At 37.6% G+C, this 26873-nt stretch overlaps 1 long non-coding RNA gene across 1 annotated transcript; it reads right to left on the reverse strand.

Moving 5' to 3' along the window:
• Positions 1–6168: 6168 nt before the first annotated feature.
• LOC116862919 lies at positions 6169–22209 on the reverse strand. The gene is made up of 3 exons (XR_004381734.1): positions 22196–22209; positions 15185–15187; positions 6169–6206 (listed from the first exon to the last, which is right to left on the reverse strand). It is a non-coding gene; the product is annotated as an uncharacterized LOC116862919 (long non-coding RNA).
• Positions 22210–26873: the final 4664 nt, after the last annotated feature.

Consider the following 26873-nt stretch of genomic DNA (forward strand, 5'->3'; position numbering starts at 1 on the left):
TTTTTGAAAATTATGATAGTAGATCTTAAAAGTTCTCATTACATGAAACTGTATAGTGATGAATGTTAACTATACTTATTGTGTTCATATTGCAGTGTATACAGATATTGAATCATACACATCTGGAAGATAATGATATAGGTCAGTTATGTATTTTAAAAAATAGTAAGATTACATCAACAAAAATTAAAAAAATTCATTAAGTCTCAATGAGTTAAATAGTTTGCTTGTACACCATGTTGGCAAGGATGTAGAGAAATAGCAATTCTCGTACATTTCTGGTAGAATTGGTAGACTCTTTGGAGGGCAATTTGGAAAATATCTGTAAATCAAAGTACATATCCTCTTTGACCCAGGAATTCCATTCTGAGAACTTATCCTACTTGTGCATATATAAAATGCCTTTTCAATCAAGTTCTTCATTTCAACAGTAATAGTGTGAGATTGGAAAGAATCTTAATATTATCAGGAGACTGACTAAATGGAAGTCTATGGAATGGAATGCAATGGAGGACTATGCAGCTATATAAAGGAATGACAAAATTTTTGTGTTTTGTTATGGAATAATTGCCACGATATTTTAAATGAAGAAAGCAAGTAACTGAACAATGTGGACAGTTTGTCATAATTAATGAAAAAAGAACATAGAGATTTATCTATATATATATCTATATGTTATGAGTTTCTTTCCTTCCTTCCTCCCTCCTTGGATTTGTAGCTAATATTTCTATAAGAATCTGGTAGCATCCTCTATGGGGGAAGGGTGGGGGAATGGCATCCTCTGTGGGGGAATGGGATGGAGATTTTTTTTTTTTTACTATATATCCTCTAAACATTTTGAATTTTGAACATTATTAATGTACTGAATTACGTATTAAAAAATAAACACATTCCACTTTTTTTAAGTCCATCTGAGCCCTACAGATTTCAAGACAAAAAGGAATTACTCATTAGCAGAATAACCCTGATGTACTGAGACTCAACACCCTAAATATTTATTTCCTTTAAAATGGAAATAAAAGTTGCTATCAAGTCAAAGGATTCTCTCATTTTCCTCTTCTCATGGAGTTCTACGTGAAGGTATCGATGATGTCAGTTTACAGCCAAACCTTAGAAGATAAAAATTGGAACATAACAGCTTAACTCGGAGAGAAGTGGAATAAGGTCAGGCCAGCAGCACCTCAGTCAGGTGTTAAATTATAGCTTCATTTCAGCTTCAAGAGTAACTGTGACTCATTCCTTAGCAGAAAATGAGATAAAGCCTATTGTAAATACCACTTGTCATTTCTTAACCTGCTTCGGAGCTGCGAGAATTACATAAACTAACGTTTTATAAAAAGTTTAGAATCCCTTGATAGGAAAGTGTTACATAAGAATTTTATAATCCTGGGCTTGCTTTATCTTCCTTAAAAAAAAGAAAAGCCAATAGTTTTATTACAAATGAGAAAGTAAGTTGATACAAAACTTTGGGTGACCATACTGGAACGAGGTAAGTTCCTATTTTTGATATTTAATTTGGGTTCTGTGTGTTATATCCTCAAACAAAATGCTTTTAGATCCGAGGATCATTTTGTTTTTATGGATTATCCTTCAAAACTTTAAGGACTTGCATTGTTGAAGTGTTTATGATTATGAGACTGACATGCTGCCCACTGTGCTAAGAAGGCGGCATTTGAAGTGTTTACAAATTAAGTATAGAGGGTCATTTTGAGCTTGCAATTACACACATGTACTCTTGACCTCCCAAGTTGAGATGGGTGCAGAATTTGTTCCAAACTGTCTTAATTTAAGCAATTCTTCTTAAATTCTTTGAGGACAAAAATTCAGAAATTCATTTAACTTACAAAATTATGAACACATTTACTCATGAAAGAGTTGTGTGTTTTATTATACTTCTTTTAGGATTATGGTTTTCCAAGAGAAATGAAGGATGTTACTAAAAGGAAGAAAGGATCCATAAATTTTAAATGGATAGCAAATGAAAGTGAGTCACTAAAGCATGTTCATGCATTTTTGTTAAAAAAAAAATCTTAATTTAGGTTCTTTGAAGAGTAATGGGAACATTCAGATCTTTAGTCAGTGTTTGCTAAGTTCCTCTGAAAGATAACCTGGGGTTGTGATATATTTTCAGTGATGCAGCCTGAAAAAGATTCCTAGGTGAATCATGTTTTTCTTTCCACCCTCGTTTTGAAAATAACCAAGTTACATAACTTGAATTATTAAGTGTTAAGTTATCTTGAAAGCCGCTCTTCTAACCCCAGATCAAACTGAATCTAAATCCTGTAATTGTTTGGCTTTGCAAACTATCTCACAGGTCTCTCTCTATTTTGTTTCTACACTACCCTGCCCCCTTGACTCCGTTCAGTCTATGGGTGTCATTAACACTTTTCATCTTTTGGATTAAGGATGTGCTATACATCTTCAAAGAAAATGTATCCATTATGTATGAAGCATGAAAGATAGAATTTCTATGTGGAAGGGTGTATAAGTGGCATTTTGGCTGAAAAAAGTAAAACGATGTTGAGAAAATGTCAATTTTTGATATCAGAATGTTGGGCAGTAATGAAAGTTGTGTGGAGTTGAGAGTATGCTGCAATTTATTAAAAATGGGTTATCCTTATCAAATTGGTTTGTGGTTCCCTAAAACTCACAAGTGAATGAGGACATGTGCTTGAGTAAGAAAACCAGAATCTGAGAACAGACTCTACAAGAGAATAACAAAGTTCCTCCAGTGCTCAATAAACACATTGAGTTATAGCAGTTGGTATAAACTTGTGACAAGCTAACACCTGAGACTGGCCCTTTTGACAGCAAACGTTCTTAAAAGTAGGGAATTAATAGCTTACCCTCACCTCCTTTAAACCTTTGCTCAAATACCATCTTTTCAATGATGTCTTCCCTGATCATTTTACTGAAAACTACATTTCATGTCCCTCAACCTTCTTCCCTACTTTTTCCTCTGCAACTTTGACCATTTGATGGGCTGTATTTTTTACTTTTTTTTTTTAAGCCTATCTCCCTTCATTAGAATACAAGTTTCATGAGGACAGGGATTATTGATTTTTGTTTATTGCTGTAGCCCTCAGCATCCAGAACAATGCCTACCACATGGTAGTCACTTAATATACATTTTGGAATACATTTATACACCTGGATAAACAAGGCTTAGAGACTGAGACATATGGGACATATTTGGGGAATAGTGGATAAGGAAGTCTGGCTGTATAAATATGTGTAAGTGATAAATTTGGAATAAATTTGTAGAGTTTTCTCCCCACTCTGAATGACCTAATGAATACCTCTGCGCTCCTTGTTCTGAAGGTTCAGTTTCTATTCACTGATGTATCCCCATAGCCCAGAGTGTGATTCACACATAGTGTCTTTCACACATAACAAACTATGCTAGCTTTTTTAGACTGTGATATTCAGTGAGTCCAGAGTTTATGGTTAGGAGTCCCAGAGATTGGTCAATCTTAGAAGTATTAGCTCTGTTAAAGTAACACCAGCTTTGGCAACAAACAGACCCAGGGTGTGGCCTGGCTCAAAATCAATAATTTTTTTCTTATTTCAGAGACAGCTGTTCCTTGCTGGTGGGTGGATTTCTGAAATGTGGGGATTTAGGGATGACACTGCAATGGAAAGGTAGAGAAGTAACTCCCTAAATCTAAGTCACTTTGCAAACCTGAGAATCTTTTTTTTTTTTTAAGATTTTATTTACTTGTTTGACAGAGATCACAAGTAGGCAGAGAGGCAGGCAGAGAGAGAGAGAAGAGGAAGCAGGCTCCCCACTAAGCAGAGAGCCCGGGGGCTCGATCCCAGCACCCTGAGATCACGACCTGAGCTGAAGGCAGGGCTTTAACCCACTGAGCCACCCAGGCATCCCTAAACCTGAGAGAATCGTAACGGATCTTTTTTGTTCACAACTCTTTTTGGTCTTATTTTCTTTTTTTTCAGATCTACAAGTGTTTTGTTTTTTTTTTTTCTTACCCTTTTGTACTCCCAATTTCTTTTTACTTCTGCTTATACACTGGTCACTTCTTGCCTAAATTTAGGTCTTTCTTGTAAAATCGTTCTATAAACAAGAGAAGAACCAACACAAGCTAATATTCTGGGTATTTGCAATGACTCTCCTCAGAGCTATAGAAGAAATAGGTATTTTCTTTGTCTTCCAAGTATAGTTGATAGTTTTACCAAATGTTACCAAATGTTTTGTTATTGCATAATACTGGCCTTTTCTTTCCAGATTGTGATATCTATGTTCCTTCCACCTACTTCCCAAATGCTAATCTAATGCCATATATTTTTGTTTTTGTTAAGGTAGCACTCTGATACTCCATCTTCAGTATTAGTTGTGATAATGTTAAAAGGTAGCAGAATATGCCACCCCAAAATATGATTGAAGAATTTAGAACATGCCACCTCAAAGTACACTGCTTTGGTTTACTGATTTTTTTGAGTAGTAGGCACTTTAAAATAGCAAATAAAGACAGTGACTTTTTCTTTACTTCCCTTATCAGCCTAAAAACCATCCTCTAAAAGGATGTGTCATAAATCCCCTCACCAGGAGTTTCATCAACAAGGGATTTATCACAGGAGATACTAGAAGGTGGTACCACACACAGATAAACCTTGTCACAAACTATCATACCTCCCACCTATCTTTGAAAGGCCCATTCATTGGAGATACCCAGGAAAAAAGTAACCTCAGGATAGCTTACAATTTAGACTTGAATGACATTTTGGGGAAGAGTGAATATAGGCCTCTTACAGGAGAGTAAATACAGTATACATGTTAATAAACTTCTGGAGTTTTTTGTTAATTTTTTTTTTTAATTACAAAGGGTCTCAGCTAAGAACTCAGAAGGGTAGAGAGAAAATTATTTTTTCTCCCTTACAATGCTCAAATATAATATCATGACTCAAATGCAAGAGAAGTTTGTTCCTTGGTCATATAACAAATGTGGATATTTGAGGGTAGACAGCTTTTTCCTCGGTCTCAGGGATCCAGAAATTTTCCATGTCATGGCTTCATCCTCTTGGGCCCTATTATTAATGCCATTCAGGCAGAAGAGAAAATGTTTGGAAGGAAAACTTCCTTCTACAGAGTCTTGGCCCAAGAAGGCCCATATCACTTTGTGTATATTCCAATGGATATGCCCAGTTGTATGGACATACTTAACTGAAGGGGAGGTTGGGTGTATAGTGCCCTGGGAGATAAAATGCAATTTTGTTGTGTAACAGTCTACCATAGAAAGGTCACTGCAGGAATCTCTGAAAGTCCAGAACACTTACATACTAATAGGTACACCAAGTTATAGATGTGCATTTTGAACTCATTATTTGTGGTAAGGTCACATTTCCCTATAATCTCTGATGCTTCCTTTCTGTGTGACTAACAGTCTAAAATTTGGCAAGCATTATTCTGCATTTTTCCTTAAGATAACTTTAATTTCTGTATTTCTGAACCTTTTTTTTCTTTTGTATTGCTGACTTTTTAAAAAAAATAGAGATCTTTAAGAGAATAAACCAAAAAAAAAAAAAAAACTTTACGCAGCAAATATTTTACATAAATGTAAACATGTACCTCTACTTCATAATTACGCAAAATAAAATTTTAGGCATAAGATTAAAAAATCATTGAAGAATAAGACAATGAACCCAAGGCAGATAGGACAGAAGCAACAAAAACACATTTCATAATGCTTTAATTGGTCTTGTCTTCCAACCTACTGGTTAAGGCCTGAGTTTCAGAAATCCCGACTTCCTTGCCAAATGGAAACATCCAATTTGGCTGTAACTAATATACATCCACATAACAGACTATTATCTTTCAAAATAATGTACTAAACACTCCTCTCACACACACACCTACACATGCCCCCATACACACACCCTACTCAACCAGCCTCTCATAAAGATAGCAAGTAATTTGGAATTTTCAAGTTTTCCCACCACTAAAGCACACACATATTAATACCACATGCAGAATAAAAAATGATTCTGCTATAGAAATAAAGTAGTTAATGGTTGGCATCATCACAAATCTCTAGTTTATATTTAGTTTCCCCAAATCACATCTTTAGTGTGGCTTGCCCTGGCTCCTTGGGTACCACGGATTTAAGTATTTATACCTTGCCTAATGACCCATGGTATGGTAGACATTGTACGGGACAAAGAAAAGGCAATTTTAACAATTCAGTTAGAGACTCAGAATCATGACAATCAGCACGGATCATTTTCAGCTGTCTCCAAATGCTCAGAATGTTTTCTCCATATCTACCCTCTGTACTCCACTGGTTGGTTTTCTCTGCTTCCGCTCCACCAGGCTATAAACATCTGAATGTGTATTCCTGTGGACACCCCAGGGAATAGAGATGAGAATGACTCTCCCTGCTTTTAAGAAGTTAATTCACACCAACCAGAGCTCAAGCAAGAGGAAAGTAAGTACGTCCGCACAGCACTCTAGCGGGCTGAAACAAACAGAAGAAAAGTCCATGAAGATGACATCTCCAGAGCATCAGGATCAGGGCTTGACAAGGAAGAGGGGAGGGAGAGATTGAGAAAGCACAGAGGCACAAAGAACAAGTCCAGTGAGGCTGGCACAAGGTCACTCAGGAGTAGTCTCAACCTTCTGTTTTATTGAAATTACCTACAACTCTGATTATAACCCTCTGAAATGAATGCTCCCTTCTCATCCATTGATGCCATTTTTTGGCTTAATGGACATTCTCTAGGGACCCTTATTCATAGGTTTGATGAAGAAAAAGATGCTAAATATTACCGGTGAGAGAATTAACTTTTATTGCTCCTGTCTCTAATATTCCTCACCTGAGATTAAATCCACTAGTGATTATATGATTCATAACTTATTTGTAAAATTTATTAAGGAATAAATTATTCTAGGCAATATTCTGAGTCTTGTGAAGCTCAACATTCATATGTATCATTTATCTTGACCAACCTTGATCAATTGATCTCTTGACTAGTTAGAGCTCTTAGACTCCTGAAAGTAATTAGGCAACCCTAAGATTTAGTTATTCTAAAATCACTGCTGTGTTTTCTTTATAATTGGTAAAGTGTTTTCCCCAGTATTTAAAAAAAAAACATATGATAGATAGGATCTGTGATTTATAGATCGACCTTAGATTTGTTAAAATAGAAATTTTGTAGTCATTGCCAATAGTTCTCCAATCTCTTAGCATCATATCCATTATTCAAATTTTCATATTAGAAAAACTTTTTAAGGTTTGTTCTCAATTATTTAAATATACTAAGATAAAACATGGTTGGTTAGTTAAAACATATTATTAATCAAGAATAATGAACAGTTTCTTCTACGTCAACTCTAGTCTGCTGGCATCCAGCAAATTTGTCCACCTATCAAAGATCACCAGTCCCTGTATTGGGGCCATGTTTTTCCCCTGCTAGATTATGTTCCATGCTCTGTACCTTCTCTTTTCTCAAAACCAGGATACTGATTCTTAGATCATAGTCCGTTTTCAAAATATGACTGAAATGTGAAAGGATAGAATACTCGTGATCGGATAGCCTCAAAGCAAATGCAATTATCAGGAAAAGATCTAAGAAATATATTTGTGGGACCATGGGAATTTTAATCATTTTACATTTATACAGCTATAAAATAAAATGTTAGGAAACAGGAAACTTCTTTAATCAAGCAAAGTCTTTGTGGCTGTGGTTGATGAGTATACAAAAGCTGCTCTGAATTTTTTTAGGGCAAAGAAAACTGCCATATAGTCATCTCTAATAGCTGTTTTTAGGTTAAAAGAAAGGAATTGATTTGTTAATCAAGTGTATCAGAGGCTTAAAGAGATACAGATATTTCTGATTATATAAAAAACCAAAATGACTCCTAAGCAGAATACCTGAGCTCTGATTTTCAAGTTAAAATATTTTTGATAATTAACATTATTATATTTATTGAATTAGTCAACATCCCAAGACAAAATCTGAAAGTTACGTGAAACGCTAACACAAGATGGTTTATCTCAGAGATGGGTCTCTCAAGAAATTTATCAGGCTCTTGCAGAAATCCTACTTCCTCCATAAAACTTTAGTAATTGAAGAGATGGATGATTTCCCCCTAACTCACACCCCTGCTATTCCTCAAACCCTTAAACCCAATGTTCTAGAGTAATTCTTTCCACTTATATTTTCATTGTTTTGATCTTCTGAATATTTATTCAGCCCTATTTATGCTCTTGATTAGAATCCAAGTTACATTTGTTTTTCTACTTTTAGGCCAGTACATGGATGAATTAATTTCATTTGTTCATTCAGTCAAGATTTGTTGAGTGCCTACTACTACCAGGCGCCAGGGAAACAAAGAAAAGTCAGAAACAGATCCTATCCAAAGAAGAATGATAAGTAGTATGTTTTAGGGGGTTCTCTATTCTGCAGTTATTTGTTTACATATTGTGTATTCCTTACTGGATTAAGAACTCACTGGATGATCAACTCTTTCTGGATTTCCCCACTTTACAGATTAGAGACTGGAGGCACAGAAAAATTAAACTAGGTAATTTGCCGACACTCCTACAACTAGTACATGGAAAAGTCTGAATATGAACCCAAAAAGTACATCTCCAGAGGTCATACTCCTATTAATCACCATGCTAGCTGTTTTCCACATTTGACCTGTACAAGGCCTCACATAAATATCTAATAAATGCATTCAGATTGTGATCGTCAATTCCCATAGGTCATTGATACTCATTTACATGCTGATGCCTTTCCATCAGTCATCAGGGGAGAACTCAATTCCCTAAAAATGGTGTGGTCCAGGTTTCATTCTCACCAACAATGACCTCTAAAACCCAGTAAGGCAGCAGCAATCATTCCACATTTATGCAGCTAGAAAAAAGTATGGTAGAAAATCGGAAACTCCTTTAATAAAGTGCAGCCTTGTTGACTGATGAATATGCAAAGGCTGCTCTAAGTTCATGGGTCCAAGAAATGGCACCAAAGTAAAGTCTATACACTTGATAGAAAACCTGTATATCACCATGAAGCCCCCTCCCTGACCCTGAAAAAAGAACTTCCTCTATTCCTGTATTTTTGATCATGTGGTAAAGCCCTTTAAAGTGGAAACGGTGAGAAATTCACATTTGACAAAGCACAAACCATACACTCAAACCTTGTTATTTTTTCCATGTGAAATCATGAGAACAAATGCAAAGGGCGATCTGTAAAGGACAGGAAAAAAAAAAAGGGAAACCCAAGGGGTGGGTCAAGGAGTAATGGTCTAAGTCTCAGCTGGGCTATGTTCCTGGGGACCTGACTGTGCACATAATCATTTTAGCACTAGCTGGAGTCACTATTCTCTTCCATCAATGCCTCTGTATTCACCATACACAATTCAGAGATCCATTAAGTCTCAGATCTGAAAGAAACTCATTTTAGTGGGGATGAAATGGAGGAGAAAAGTACTGTAAGCGTAAAGTGACATAAATGCTAAGATATAACATTCTGTAGAATTTGCTGAGGGTCAAAGAATTCAGGGAGAAGTGGATGCTTTAACCTAATCTTGCTAATCTAGTTGCCAAGTAGACTAAGAAAAGAAGAACATTCCAGAGAAGAGGAATGGCTTGAGAAAAGGCACTTAGGAGAGGAACCACAATCAGTTTAGTGTGGTTAGGGTAATAAACACTGAGCCAAGAATAGTGATGGAGCTGAGAAATGTTTGAGAGACAGGTTGGGAATGGTTTTGAAGGGCCCTATGGGTCATGGCAAAGAGTTTGAAGTCTATACCCCAGGCCAGTGATTTATTTCCCTGGCTATATATGGAATTTCACCTAGAGAGGTTTTAAAAATATACTAATAACCAACTTCACCTGAGGGATCTAGTCAATTTCTGGCAATGTGGCCAAGTATAATCTTCCTAGGTGATTTGATGAGCAATCTGGCATGGGAATTACTGCTGTTGATGATGGAGACACTTAAAGGGTTTTAAGTAAAGATGTAACATGATCAATTTTTTTTAATTTCAAAAAGATCACCTTGGCTACAGTATGGAGAATAAATAGGACTCATATGAGAGGTGACATAAAAGCAACTTGGGAAACTGGTGTGATTCAAATGGAAGATGATCAGGGCCAGGACTGTGGCAATGAGAAAGCAGAGAAGTGAGTTGTTGCCATCTTCCACCTTGGAGCTGACAACAGACTAGAATGGATATGTGGGTGAAGAAGGATGGGTGGATTACAAAAATGACCACAGGTTCTTCCCATGTTTTCACAACTTGCAATCATCGCATCCATCCCTTAAACCTGGGCTAGCCCTGTGACTTCCTTTGGCTGGTAGAAAGTGGCAGAAGTGTTGTAATTGGAGTTCCAAACTTTGATTCTAGGAACTTTGTCAGTTTTCTCTTAGTCTTGGATCCCTGTGATCCCTGAGTCAATAAACCCAGGCAGCCAGCTAGATGATGAGAGACACATGGTCTAATTGTCCTGTCATCCCAACTCACTGCCTGCCAGCCACTAGAAATGAGTGAGGAAATGACAGGTGTTGGCAGATGCATGAACAATCCTAAGATCATCTTCTATGGGAGACTGCTGGATCTGACTTCTTAAATTGTCCAGTCATAAGAACTTCAATTACGGCAGTTAGTATCATCCATTAAGAGTGACTAAAGTTTAAAAGCTAGTGTGAGTAAACCACGAGTGTTGGAGAGGATGTGGAGAAAGGGGAACCCTCTTACACTGTTGGTGGGAATGCAAGTTGGTGCAGCCACTTAGGAAAACAGTGTGGAGAATCCTTAAGAAATGAAACTCTATGATCCTGCAATTGCTCTACTGGGTATTTACCCCAAAGATACTGATGTAGTGAAAAGAAGGGCCATCTATACCCCAATATTCAGAGAAGCAATGGCCATAGTCACCAAACTGTGGAAAGAACCAAGATGCCCTTCAACAGATGAATGGATAAAGAAGATATGGTCCATATATACAATGGGGTATTATGCCTCCATCAGAAAGGATGAATACCCAACTTTTGTATCAACATGGAGAGGACTGGAAGAGATTATGCTGAGTGAAATAAGCCAAGCAGAGAGAGTCAATTATCATATGGTTTCACTTACTTGTGGAGCATAAGGAATAACAGAGAGGACATTGGGAGATGGAGAGGAGAAGTAAGTTGGGGGAAATGAACCATGAGAGACTATGGACTCTGAGAAACAAACTGAGGGTTTTGGAGGGGTGGGGGAGTGGGAGATTGGATGAGCCTGGTTGTGGGTATTAAGGAGGGGATGTATTGCATGGAGCACTGGATGAGATGTATAAATAATGAATTTTGGGACACACACACAAAAAATAAAATAAAATTTAAAAAAATAAAGGCTAGTCTCAAACTAGGTTGTTTAAACACTAAAACTGGAAAGTCATACAAACAAAAGAAACATAGTCAACCCAAAAATACTATGGCATAGGCCCATGGTCATGTTATTTACCCAGCTGAGTAAATAAAGAATCATTAAGATAATCAATCAACATGATAATGCCATAGGTTTTTGTTTGTATGTCTTTTTTACTTTTGAAGGAATGTTTTTTTGTTTTTGTTTTTGTTTTTTTAAAGATTTTATTTATTTGACAGACAGAGATCACAAGCAGGCAGAGAAGCAGACAGAGAAGCAGACAGAGAGAGAGGAGGAAGCAGGCTCCCTGCTGAGCAGTGAGCCCGATGCGGGGCTCGATCCCAGGACCCTGGGATCATGACCTGAGCCGAAGGCAGAGGCTTTAACCCACTGAACCGCTCAGGCGCCCCTGAAGGAATGTTTTTAATGTATTCCTGTTTTTTCCACATATTGCATTGTTTCTCTTAATGTTTTGTAATTGAGTTTACTAATTACCAATAGTCACACAGAGAAAACTATATGCCACATCTGAAATTTATGTTCCTGAAACTTAATCCAGAACTGCATTTGGACATCTGCCTGGATTATGAGAAACATTTTCTCTCCTTCAAAAATCATGCTAGTTGGAGCAAATAATCCAAAAATTTGTATGGAATCAGAAGAGACCCCGAATCACTAAGGAAATGTTGAAAAACAAAAATAAAACTGGGAGCATCACGTTACCTGATTTCAAGCTTTACTACAAAGCTATGATCACCAAGACAGCATGGTACTGGCATAAAAACAGACACATGGACCAGTGGAACAGAGTAGAGAGCCCAGATATGGACCCTCAACTCTATGGTCAAATAATCTTCGACAAAAGAGGAAAAAATATACAGTGGAAAAAAGACAGTCTCTTCAATAAATGGTGCTGGGAAAGCTGGACAGCTATATGTAGAAGAATGAAACTCGAACATTCTCTTATACCGTACACAAAGATAAACTCGAAATGGATAAAAGACCTCAACGTGAGACAGGAATCCATCAGAATCCTAGAGGAGAATATAGGCAGTAACCTCTTCGATATCAGCCACAGCAACTTCTTTCAAGATATGTCTCCAAAGGCAAAGGAAACAAAAGCGAAGATGAACTTTTGGGACTTCATCAAGATCAAAAGCTTCTGCATAGCAAAGGAAACAGTCAACAAAACAAAGAGGCAACCCATGGAATGGGAGAAGATATTTGCAAAGGACAGTACAGACAAAAGGCTGATATCCAGGATCTATAAAGAACTCCTCAAACTCAACACACACAAAACAGACAATCATATCAAAAAATGGGCAGAAGATATGAACAGACACTTCTCCAATGAAGACATACAAATGGCTATCAGACACATGAAAAAATATTTATCATCACTAGCCATCAGGGAGATTCAAATTAAAACCACATTGAGATACCACCTTACACCAGTTAGAATGGCCAAAATTAGCAAGACAGGAAACAACGTGTGTTGGAGAGGATGTGGAGAAAGGGGAACCCTCTTACACTGTTGATGGGAATGCAAGTTGGTGTAGCCACTTTGGAGAACAGTGTGGAGATTCCTCAAGAAATTAAAAATAGAACTTCCCTATGACCCTGCCATTGCACTACTGGGTATTTACCCCAAAGATACAGATGGAGTGAAAAGAAGGGCCATCTGTACCCCAATGTTTATAGCAGCAATGGCCACGGTCACCAAACTGTGGAAAGAACCAAGATGCCCTTCAACGGACAAGTGGATAAGGAAGATGTGGTCCATATTACACTATGGAGTATTATGCCTCCATCAGAATGGATGAATACCCAACTTTTGTAGCAACATGGATGGGACTGGAAGGGATTATGCTGAGTGAAGTAAGTCAAGCAGAGAGAGTCAATTATCATATGGTTTCACTGATTTGTGGAGCATAACAAATAACATGGAGGGCAAGGGGAATTAGAGAGGAGAAGGGAGTTGAGGGAAATGGGAAGGGGAGGTGAACCATGAGAGACTATGGACTCTGAAAAACAATCTGAGGGTTTTGAAGGGGCAGCGGGGGGTGGGAGGTTGGGGGAACCAGGTGGTGGGTATTAGAGAGGGCACGGATTGCATGGAGCACTGGGTGTGGTGCAAAAAACAATGAATACTGTTGCGCTGAAAAGAAATAAAAAAATATATTAAAAAAATCATGCTAGAGAAAGCAAAAGTAATGTTGTTTTATTATTTTACGAAGACTTCAACAAAAAAGATGGAAATGCTATTTCTTATTCCAAACATACTGACAGATTTAAATTTTGGTTTCTTCACTTTTATCTTTCAATATCATTATAAGGCTCCTTTGTGTTCAGGTAGCTCACCAACTCACTGGATTTCGAAGCCCATCTCATTAGATTTTATTGCTTAATTACCACAAATTCACCTCTCTGTTTTATTATTTCACCATTTCCCTGGGAGTGGTTTTTTTTTGTTCAGTGTGCCAAAGGGCAGAAATCAAGGTGTCAGCTCAGACTGTGGTCTCATTTGGGACTCAGGATCTTTTTACATTCTCCCCAGTGCTGGTGAAATTTGTTTCTTTGAGGCTATAGACTGAGGTCTGTCCCTGCTTTCCCTCTAGTCAACCCGGGAACAGCTCTCAGCAACTAGAGCCCCCTGTAATTTCTTGCTACATGGCAGTTCTCAGCAGTGATGTTTCATTTCCTCCCAGGGCAGCAAGAGTGCATTTCTCTGATTTCCTCTTTTGCAACCAGCTAGAGAAAACATTATTTCTCCACGATTAGGTCAGGCCCACCCAGACAATCTCCCTGTTAAAATGTCAAATGATTTGGGACCTTCCTTACTTCCTTACATCCGCAAAATGCTTTTACAACAGGACATAGACTAGTGTTTGGGAGAAGGTGTCTGGGAGAAGGTGTGTATATACCAGGGTCAAGAATCCTGAGGGCCATCTCAGAATTCTGCCTACCATAACCATGATTAAGAGATATAACGGCACCATCAGTTCCTAATGAAGATGGGGACAAATGACTCCAATAGCATGAATTCTATCACCCATCTTCTCACAAGTTTCCCAATCAATAAACTGTCCAGTTGGATGTTAGACCTTTTAAAGGTGCAAGGACCCCAAGTATTCCAAAGCTCCTGTAGATTCAAGTGTATGATCTGTGTGAGTACCAAGGATTAGAGAACTGCCAGCTTCACCACAGTACTGAGGAGGGAGGGTCACACATGGGAAAGGCAGCTGTGAATATCACATACAAGAGAAAGAGAAGGGATGGTGCAGTTTTTCCCCATGAATTTCATAATTCTTGACATCCCACTCAGTGGTACTTGACAAACCCAACTTAATTTTTGAGGCTGTGTTTTAGTTTGAAAAATATCAGACTTTTGGATACAGGACAGTTTTTAATCTGATAGCTCTCTGAATGAGAAAACTAGAAACAGAAACATCATTAATTTTTAACAGAATCTATAAATTCTACGTAGAATTTTGTGATCTTACATAAAGCATCTGTATTACTTCAGAGCACAAAAAAATTTATGAAGAAATGTAGGCAGAGCACGATGTTCAGACCCTAATTTTACTCACCTGCAAACTGTCTCCCTTCCATCCTAGCTTTATTTAAATCATGGCTATGCTTTTAATTAACAATTTAATTGGTTGGTGCTTTCTCAACCCATTTCTGTGGAGGCACGGTTTTCTGTTTAACTTTGTTTTAATTCTTCAGCAAAACCATAAAATTTAATTAGGAAAGTAATCATCTTTGTAACAGTGGTTCTAGGTCTAATTATCTATGCTGTGACCGTACCTTCTCTGATTTCACTCAACAATGCATAGACATTTTGCATTTGTTCCTGTTTCAGAGAAGACATTGTGAATTTAGAGCCAAAGACGTATCCCACTCACTTTTCGCTTTTCCGAAGATGCTTAGTTATAGCCAAACAAGTCAGAAAAATTAACTTAAAGTATCCGTATATGCTATTAAACTAAGAGCCATTAAAAGACCAGGATGAAGAGGTTGTTACCAGGTGTATGATTTTCCTATTGCTTTTCTATTTCTGTCATATTTCTGTTGCTTTTCTATCACTACAGAGAAAATTCCCACAAACTGAGCAGACATTTACCATCTCATAGTTCTGATGGGCACAAGTCCAGGAACAGTTGCCTCGATTTTCTCTTCAGGGTCTCACTGAGCTAAAAGCAAGACACCAGCTGGGCTATGATTTCATTTGGACCTCAGGGTCATTTTTAAAGCTCAGATGGTTGTGGCAGAATTCAATTCCTTATAGTTGTAGAGCTGACATCCCTATATCCTTGCTGCTTATCAGCTGAGGGTGGCTCTCACCTCCTCAAGCCCAACACTATTTCTTATCACATGGCTCCTATGGACAGTTCAAAATGTGGCAGTTTGATTCTTCTTTGACTGCCAGGAGGAGCATTTCTTTGACTCCTTTCTCTGTCAACAGCTGGAGGAAATACTTTTTTTTTTTTTAAGATTTATTTATTGCAGAGAAAGAGAGAAGGAACAAAGGGAGTAGGAATCCCAAGCAGACTCCCTGCTGAGTGTGGAGCCCAGTGCAGGGTTAGATCTCATGACCCTGGAAATCATGACCGGAGCCAAAATCAAGAGTCAGACGTTTTACTTACTAGGCCACTCAGGCAACCTGGAAATGCTCTGTTTTGTTTTGTTTTTTGTTTTTTTAGGATTTTATTTATTTATTTGACAGAGATCACAAATAGTCAGAGAGGCAGGCAGCAAGGAAGAGGGAGAAGCAGGCTCCCTGCTGAGCAGAGAGCCTGATATGGGGCTCAATCCCAGGAACCTGAGATCATGATCTGAGCCGAAGGCAGAGGCTTAACCCACTGACCTACGCAGGCAACCCAATGCTCTGTTTTTAAATGGCTCATCTGATCAGGTGAGGCCCAGCCCAGGTTATCTCCCTTCTGTCACATAATGTAATCTATCAAGGAAATGATTATTCTATCATATTCATAAGCCCTGGCCAGACTCGAAGACAGATTATGCAGAGTGTATACACCAGGGGGCAGAAATTTTGGCGCCATCTTAGAATTCTGTCTCCCACACTGTGCTTTAGGGAAAGGGGGCAACTAAAAGCTCCCTTTCCCTTGCAGGCAGAGCATGGGGTGTGCAAAGGAGCTGTTAACAACAGTGCCAATTCTATCTCATCAGCTCCACAGGGCTTAAGATGATAGACAGTCATCTTCTTTCTTCTCTGCAGGCTGCTTTCTCTGCCTGGCCAGAACCGCTGCTTTCAGTGGTACATGTGGATCACTCGATGAAATCATTTGAATTTAAAATGACATCCAGTTAACATGATTCTTTTAGACAGAAATGTATTTAAGCTCAGTGCTTCAAATTTCAACCCAATAACACTATTTCTTTGGTAAAAAGAAATGAAGAAACATGCAGAAAAATTAACATAGCAGGCCTGAAACTCCTGTTCTTAGAAAGCCCTACTTGCAAGTGTGGCCATTAGCTGGCATCTGGAAACTTAGCGTGAGAGGATCCTTCCTGAAATCTGAGAAGGGTGGTTCCACTGCACACCTAAACTGTGCAAACAAGATAGCTCATGCTTTCCCCTGGACAATCTGAAATTATAGTATGTGCTTGGCAGAGGGGAACTACATGACTAGACCCCAATAAAAACCCTGGGCACTAAGTCTATAATGAGCTTCCTTGGTGTTATCATGATCCTTGTTGGGACCATCCTGTGGTAATTCCACAGGAAAACAGTTCTTGGAAGCCTGTGCCTGGTTTCTCCTGGACCTCATGACATTGGTATTTCTCATTGCTTGTTTTGCTTTGTATCTGCTTGCTATTATAAATCAAAACTGTGAAAAGGATTTTCGGCTGAACTGTGAGTCTTGCAAATCTCGGAACCTGGAGGTGATATTGGTGACTCAAGGAATAAAGTAAATGAGAACATGACAATGTACACATGGAGTCTAGGCTCCACTGCCCAGCAAACTTGGCCTTTTTCCTCTCCATTGGGAGAATGATCAGAGTAAACAGACTGGAGGCAGAAGGCAGACTTCACGTGGCTTCTAGAGGGTTTGGAGCTGTCTCCAATGTGTGCTCCAATGCCACACTGTGACCCAGGGCAAGTTACTTAAATTCTGTTTCTCTTAATTTCTTCAGCTGTAAAATTGCAATAACTCTATCCACCTCATAGAGTTGTTAAAAGGAAACAATTTATAGGAAGCACTCAGAGTGACTCAGAGTGGTGTGAAACCACTAGAACATTGTCAACATTCGGATACTAACCCCCTTGCTTCCCTTCACTCTTCTCCCCTCTTCCTCATCAGTCCCCTTTCCTTGACTTCTCGTAGTTGTCCTCTAAACTCCTTCACATCCAAACCATTTCCTCCCCTCAGATTACTAACTTTCCTCAAGAATTAAATGAAAATATGCAGGATTTTTAAGTGTATACAGAAGTGTGTACAGAAAAGGGCACAATATAATGTGTTCTCCTCAGTGTCTACAGTCCTTTCTATGCCCAATGTCATTTTTGTTCCATCTACTATGATTTAGAAGAGTTTTTAAGTAACCCTCCCAGTCTTCACTGATGAAATTTTATTACTTTTGCTAATGATGAGTACTTATCACATATAGAACTATGTTGTTTCATTTTTATGACTTTGTAAGATCTACCATGTAAATATGTTTACAAAAGGTGTGTGTGTTTTGGGGGGGGCATTCTTTCACAAATATTTTTTCCCCAATACTTGGTTAAGCATATTTGTTTCCTGAGATACTGGACTTCATGGTATAAAGTAGCTATTTTATTTTTTCCAATGCTGTATCTAAAAAACAATTTTAATGTAGATGGGAGGTTCTACCTGAAAACTGCTTTGTTTCTTTGCAAATGTTGAGTTCCTAATGGGCTGTATAGATAGTTTCAGATATTGCTGCTTGAAAAGACTATGCTGGGGTTAATGATCATAGGAAAGTTCATGTCAGTATCCTGAAGCAGAGATTCCTTTGAGAAGAAGAGGTTTAGGAAATGTCTGGTGAGCAGCCTCTCTGGTACCAGATACAATCACGATTTGGGGTGAGGTCCTCCTGCATTTTCACTTTGGGCCCTTGTATAGAGACACAAGCTTAAATTAGACAATGTGTATGGCATGTGTAAAAGCTAGGAATGAGGAGAAAGAAAGGAAATGAATAAATTCCAAGTTCCATACTTCATTTAGAAGTACATTCAATATTTGAAGGAAAGATGTCAAGGAGAAAAATCAAGTCAACAATAAAAGACCAAAAATCTGATAATTACAAATATTTCCAGAAGCCACTGAGACTATCCCTCCTCTCTTTTCCTCCTAATATCTTCTCTAGGTAGGACTGTCCTACAGACATTTAGGACACATGTTTTTCTATCTCATTTTGGAGTTTAAGGAGGCCTTCCTGGTAATGTTTTGCTAGCCATTAAAAAGAAGCTAAACCACCCCATATTTTATGGCCCTGCCTCTGTTCTTTGTAGGCCTAGAAAAGAGCCCATCACTACACCTTTCATCATAAGTTTCTAGCTAAAGCTAACACTCAAGTATATGCAGTATTAGGGAGATAAGAAATTCTCTATCTCTAAAATCCACAAAATTCACCCAAAATTGAATAATCAGAGCCCTTCAACCTCTGCCAACAGAATTTTCTTATCTGACCCACTGAAACATATGAAAATTAATTAACTTGAATTTCTTTTCTTTTTCCTCAATTCACTTCTGCTGGAATTTAATTAGAATGGAAGTATAGATGATCATCAGGAAAATTTTAAGAAGAAAAAGTGAACTCTGGAAAATTGTAAATGAAATTCACTCATTCATTAAAAACAGGAAAAAACATTTACTGAACTTGTAGGATATTCCTGACACTGCCATCACAGCAATGACAGAAGTGTACGAAAAGCTCTCTCATGAAGCTTACATGCTACTAAGGGAGATGAAAAAATAAATGAAGTCATAAATAGATAATGGGTAAGATACATCATCTTTTGAGTAACTTTATCTTTTAAAAGCTCTTTCAAGTTATCGCTTAGCATTTTTCCCCCTTGGCTAATTAATTCCACTTATTCAACTCCCATCAGCAAAGCCCTGTAAACACACTATAGGCATAAGGGATAAGTGACTGGAGGCTCCTTACCTTAAGTTGGTGGTATATTTTCTTCAGTGCATTTGCTTCTTCTTCTGTATTGGGAGTAAGTCTAATCACCTTATCACTGTAAGACAGGGGGAAAAAATGGTGTTATTTAGCTTTCAAAAGGAAGGATTTAGTCAGCTTTATATGCTTACCTTTTAAAAAACTAATTTTGTAGTTAGGAAGAGTAATAGCATAACAATGGGCTGAACCAATACCAGCAATACTTGGACCACCAGGTATTTTAACCAGTTATTTTTATTCTCAGCTCACATTTTTGTTGTTGTTTTATAAGATTCATTTATTTATTTGAGAGAGAGAGAGAGAGAGAGAAAGGGGGAAGGGAGTAGGGAGAGGGAGATTATCTCAAGCAGACTTCCTGTTGATCATGGAGCCAGATCTCATGATCCTGAGATCATGACCTGAGCTGAAATCAAGAATCGGAGGCTTAACTGACTGAGCCACCCAGGAGCCCCACATTGGTCTTTTTTCCCCTGCCTTAAGATTATTGGCTTTTCCATCAGTTTTTAAAGATTAAATATTCAAACTTAAGCAGAGAAAGGACAAAAACACAGGAACAATGGTAACAGGGACAAGGACTTTTATGAATAGCTGAGAGCAGATACCAAGTAAGAAATTTCTGATGATAGGAGTTAACACGCTCTTTTTAAAAACTTAATGATGAAGAGACGCCTGGGTGGCTCATCTGGTTGGGCAACTGCTTCCAGCTCAGGTCATGATCCCAAAGTCCTGGGATCGAGTCCCACATTGGGCTCCCAGGTCTGTGGGGAGTCTGCTTCTCCCTCTGATCGTCTCCCCTCTCATGTTCTCTGTCTCTCAAATAAATGAATAAAATCTTAAAAAAAAAAAAATAGTGCTGAAAAGGAATGTGACTTTCAATAAGAGACCATATGAAATCTATATACTATGGAAAAGTGCTGGTTCAGATTCTTCCTACACTGAGAACAGTAAAGGTAAGCTCATCTCTATTGGCCATCTTATTTCTGTAGTACAGAGCTTCCCAAGTGCACATGGGGCCAGACTGGAGGGCCACCAACAGTTTCGTGTGTCCCACAAGATATCAATGGCTATAGAAAATTTTAAGTGATAAAAATTTAAATTTTTTTACCGCTTAAAATTGTACCACAGCTGAAATTATATCTGAATACTCTAAAATTTATTTCAGTAAAGATCTTGGATTATTTAAGAAGACTGGATGAGTCGTGCCATCTGCCAGAGAGTTCTCTATAGTGGTGACTTTGCCCAAAGGTGTGTTAGAAAGCAGTTATTATTTGTAGTTATGTCATGATGAGGACAGGTTGGAAAGCAAGCTCTAATACATAATAAGCAAAAGTGGTTCAATGTGTTTTACATAGAGTGTAGGATTAATATCCTAATATGTTTTGCATAGAGTGTAGTTATTAAGTATTTATTAATAGATTGGTATAAAGGAGATCATTGAGGATAATTGGTTTCTAGAGGAAATGTAAGAGTTCCCTGTACTAAATAGAGTGGAACAGGGATATTTTTCATAACCCTCTACAGCATTTTACAATGACTGAAGATAAAATAGATTATTAATACTACACACAGAAACACACACACACAGAGCACCCACAAAAACTCTAGCAGTTCACCCACAACTTATCTCTTCAACCTCAAAGGTATACTGGAGTAAGAATGGAATATGCATACTTTTCCATGGTTTTACTACTTAGATGAATAGCAGTGTCCAAGGCTAGATAAGATTAATATGAAAGTCATTGAATCCCAAGGGAGACTTCCAGATTTGTTGTAAATTATTGGTTAAATCTGTGCATTCATTTCCAATCACTTTAGCTTTGCTATTTCAAATTATCCTGTTTTATCTTCTTTAGCTATGCATTTAAAGGCCCTTGGCTTATTGATAATTTAGTATGCTTTGGGCACTACTATCCTAACAGGTCATTTTAATTTCATCAAAATCACACAAAAACACCCCTCAGCATCAATGCCATGAAGTCTATTTTCCCAGAAAGAATAAAAGAAAGTAGTGGCAAGGAACAAAATCATCAAGTCACTATGAAAGAACTCCAAATATGACCTTTAGAATCTAACTGTAATTTACACCTTTTTTCTTTCTCATTTCTGGTACACAGTTCTCTGTCCTTTATTTTTCCTGGATTCATCATATCCTGGCCTCTCCCACCTGACCCAATATAATTCTTGGCAGAGAAAGGCAACTCCGCTGGTTGATATGGTTGTTTCTGAGGGATGGATCACTTGACAGCTTGCTGGAAAAACCTCCATCTGGGACCCTATCAGCTCCTCAAGAGTGCAAAGAATGCAATCTGTAGCTGTTTCAGTCATAGGAAGATCTTTTTCTTTTTTTTTAAATGATGGATAATTCAACCTGGCAATTAGTTCCTCTTCTGTGAGTATAAGATAAAAGGTGACCATGCCTAGGATAATTCACCTCTGAGAGTGATTACTCAAGCCCATGTTTGTTACTTTTATCACAAAAAGTTCACGTCATCACAACTTGTAGAAATTCTCAGGTGTGACTTGAGAAATGTGTTTATTAATGTTTGATTCCTTATCAGAAAGCAGAGAATAAGGGAAGTTATTTAGGAAAACATATGTAATGTATTTTGTAAATCCATAAATTTTATTAGACTAACCAGTAACCAAAACCAAGAAGAGCCCCCTATTCGGCATGCAAAACCAAATATCCTCCAAATGCCCCATTTGTTCTATCAAACAAAAAGCTTGCTCTCCCTAGACCTGATGGCTAGTTTTTTGTTTGTTTGTTTATTTGTTTTTTGTTTTTTGTTTTTTAAGTGGCGAACAGTAATTCAGTACTATGAACAGGAAGGTTTCAGCAAGTACAGCACCTCCTGGAACTCGGAGATAAACTAGCTATGCACATCTAAGGCAAATGGAGAGGCGTTTCTAATAAATTATGCGTTTTTTTCAACCACTAGGTGGCAACATCTATTTAAGGCCCTTTGGCTACCCTTTGGGATTAAGTTGAGAGAATCAAAGATCTGCATAGGGGTGAAGTTTAGGGAGCTAACGGCAAGCAGCTGCTCATATGTGTATGTTTTTGTAAATCAGATATTTCTATGGGAACCTATGTAACATTTTCATAGGGAGCATAGATATTTTAAATCATTTAAGGATGTTATATAAATGAAGAATATTCCAGATAACTAATCACCCAGTAATTCTGTATTCACTCATGATACACTTAAATTTTATCCTCTTGCCTTACAGGACAATTAAGGTTATGTTGCTATAATGCTAGCAGCAGGTTGCAAGTTGATTACTGATCCCAATGCATAGTAGCAACCACATGAATGCCCTATTAAAGATGTTTACTCAATTTAAAGAGTATTGTTAAATGCTTAAGGAGAACATTTGCACCCAGAGAAGAGTATTTGGCAAGAGAGCGCCTTCTCTAACCTTTTACAATCTGTCTGGGCTTCAGTTTCCTCATCAAAGGAGTGGGCAATAAACTAACTGTTGCCCTCTCGTTTTAAAGTTCTAAGACTATGCTGCTCAAAGCTGATGCCTGCCATATTTATTGCTGTCTTGACTGCAACACCTACGGAAGAATGTGTTTTATGGGCAACTGGAGAGTCCTCAGACTTCTCTGGAAAGACAAAGATCTGAACCTCCAGATTTTGCCCTCTGGGTCTTGGCGTGAACTTTCACTATTTGATCCCATTATTAAACTCTAAATTTCTTTGTAAATTACAGAACTCTAGCAGTTCACCCACAGTTGAACCACAGTTCACCCACAACAAATATGAAAATATTACTGCAGATACAAAATAAAGTTCCCCTCCCAGTTCTCTTTCACACCAAACCTCCCACTGTCCTCTAGTGGCCATTGTTTATTTTTTTGTGACCCATTCCTGACTCTTTTGCATTTACACATGTGCACACTCACACGATGGTTTCACAGCATTTTGTAATACTAATTTGCTTTTATTTTTTACTTAACATGTTAACTTTTAAAACTCTTTTTAAAATAAATGGCTGCATTTCCATTTGCCAATGTCTTATTTTGGAGCTTATGCCTATATTCATAAGAGAGACATTTTAAAAAATAAACTTTTTATAAACCAAAAAAAGTTTTTTGAATCACCCTTGTTTGATTTTGATATCTGCATTAAGCTATCTTCGTGGAATTTGAAATTTGTAATATGTAATTTTTTTTTGTAATATGCCTCAACAAATTGAATGACACAGAAACTATGTCCCTGATTGTTTTGTAGACTAAAATTATTCAAGGTGGGAAGAACTCTTCACTTTTTCTTGCAGTTGGGGGTTAGATATCTACCTTCTAAATTACTTTGTGCTCTATTCAGTTTTCTTCCAGGCTTTTGGAGCTAATTTTGATAATTTACACTTCCTGGGAAACCATCCATTTTTTTATATAAATTATAACAATTGAAATGTCTTACAATTTTTTTTAAAGATTTTATTTATTTGACAGAGAGAGACCACAAGTGGGCAGAGAGGCAAGCAGAAAGAGAGAGGAGGAAGCAGGCTCCCAGCAGAGCAGAGAGCCCGATGTGGGACTCGATCCCAGGACCCTGAGATCATGACCCGAGCTGAAGGCAGAGGCTTAACCACTGAGCCAACCAGGTGCCCCGAAATGTCTTACAATTTAAAACATCTTACCTTTATCTGTATCTTTGCCCCCCTTTTATGCCCTAATGTTATTTGTGATTTTAAATATAAATTCTTTATTCAGACTTTCCAATGACTTTTTTGATTTTTAAAATGTATTGCTTTTAGCAATGGCCATGGTCGCCAAACTGTGGAAAGAACCAAGATGCCCTTCAACAGATGAATGGATAAGGAAGATGTGGTCCATATACACACTATGGAGTATTATTCCTCCATCAGAAAGAATGAATACCCAACTTTTGTATCAGCATGGACAGGACTGGACGAGATTAGGCTGAGTGAAATAACTCAAGCAGAGAGAGTCAATTATCATATGGTTTCATTTATTTGTGGAGCATAAGAAATAACACAGAGGACATGGGGAGATGGCGAGAAGGGAGTTGGGGGAAATTGGAGGGGGAGATGAACCATGAGAGACTATGGACTCTGAAAAACAATCTGAGGGTTTTGAAGGTGTGGGGGGGGAGTTGGATGAGCCTGGTGGTGGGTATTATGGAGGGCACGTATTGCATGGGGCACTGGGTGTGATAAACAATGAATTCTGGTACACTGAAATTAAAAAATAAAAAATTTTTTAAAACCTCATTGCTTTTATTGATTATATATATATACACATATGTATATATGTGTGTGTGTATACACACACACACACACACACAAACATACTTTGTTACTCAGGTTTTAATAGGGAGTATTTTTATTGACATTCAGATCTAGTGATTTGAAATCAGGTGATTTCAGGGCTTTGTAAATCAACTTACTTAAATCAAAAAAAAGTCACCCATTTCTCCCACACCCCATATCCCTTGTCTCTGATAGCCACCAATCTGTTCTCTGTAAGTTGTTTTTTTTTTTTTAGGCTTTATATATGAGTACAATTAAAGTGTTTGTCTTTCTATGACTTATTTCACTTAATACAAAGCCCTCAGACTTCATTCTCATCACAAATAGCAAGATCATCCATTCATTCATTGATGGTCCCTGGATTGTTTCAGTATCTTGGTTATTGCATATAAATAATGCTGCAGTAAACATGGCATGAAGATATCTTTTTGAGTTAGTGTTTTTTCTCTTGATAAACACTCAGAAGTGGAATTGCTGGATCATATGGTAGCTAAACTTTTTAGAAGAACCTCCATACTATTTCCCATAGCGTTTGTATCAATTTATACTCCCCAAACAGCACACAAGGGCTTCCTTTTTTCCACATCCTTGCCAACACTTTTTGATAAAAGATGTTCTAACAGAAAGGGGGTGAAATATCATTTTGGTTTTGATTTGTATTACCCTGATGATTAATGATGTTAAGCACTTTTCATGTGCTTGTTGGCTATCTGTATATCTTCTTTGGAAAATGTATCTAGATTTTCTGCCCATTTTTAGTGTTTGGCCACTGAAATGTATAATTTTTTTTATGGTTTGCATACTAGCTACTTATGGGACAGGTGGTTTGCAAATATATTTCTCCCACTTGGTAGGTTGGCTTTTCATTTTGTTGATGATTTTCTTTATACTGTGCAGAAGCTCCATTTGATGTGACCCCCATTTGTTTTTGCTTTTGGGATCAGATTTAAAAATTCATCAGCAAGACCTATGTCAAAAGTCTGTCTGTTTCCTTTCAGGAGTCTTAGGATTTCAGGACCTACATTTACATCTTTAATTCATTTGAGTTAATTTTCATGTATAGTGTAAGGTAATGGTCCAGTTTTATTCTTTTGCATATGGCTGTCCAGTTTTCCCTACACTATTTATGGAAGAGACGACCCTTTCCCCATTGTATATTCTTGATTATTTTCTCATTATTGATTGACATATATGTGTAGCTTATTTCTGGGTGCCCTATTTTGTCCCTTTGATGTAGGTGTCTGTTTTTATGCCAATACCATGCTGTTTTGATTACTACAGCTTTGTGGTACACTTTGAAATCAGGGAGTCTGATGCCTCCAGCTTTGTTCTTATTTCTTTAAATTACTTTAGCTCTTTGCGGTCTCAGTTCATATAATGTTTAGATTTTTTTATTCTATTTCTGTGAAAAATGCCATTGGTATTTTGATAGGGATTGCACTGAATCTGTAGCTGGCATTGGGAAGTATGGACGATTTTGACAATATTAAACCTTCTAATCCATCAACATGGAATGTCTTTCCACTTATTTGTGTCTTATTCAAATTCTTTCATTAATGTCTTATAGTTTTCTATATATACCTATCACCTCCTTGGTTAACTGGATTTATAGGCATTTTATTATTTTTGATGGAATTGCAAATGGGATAATTGTCACTTTTAGTTTCTCCATAGTGAAGAGTTATTTTGAGGAATGTTAAATTCTACATATTCCTTTTAGTATGTTTAATTATACTATTTAGATCTTCTATCCTTATTGTCAAATTTGACAATTTTTAATTTATTTTTTTTTTAAAGATTTTATTTATTTGACAGAGAGAGAGGTCACAAGTAGGCAGAGAGGCAGGCAGAGACAGAGAGGGGAAGAAGGCTCCCTGCTGAGCAGACAGCCCGATGCGGGCCTTGATCCCAGGACCGAGATCATGAACTGAGCCGAAGGCACAGGCCTACTGAGCCACCCAGGCACCCAAATTTGACAATTTTTTACAGAATTTTAATATACCTTTTGTGATTTAGGATTTGTCAGTTTAATTTAAAAACT

Source organism: Lontra canadensis, unplaced genomic scaffold (genome assembly GCF_010015895.1).
Source record: "Lontra canadensis isolate GAN:19392208 unplaced genomic scaffold, GSC_riverotter_1.0 scaffold380, whole genome shotgun sequence".
NCBI classification, from domain to species: Eukaryota; Metazoa; Chordata; class Mammalia; order Carnivora; family Mustelidae; genus Lontra; species Lontra canadensis.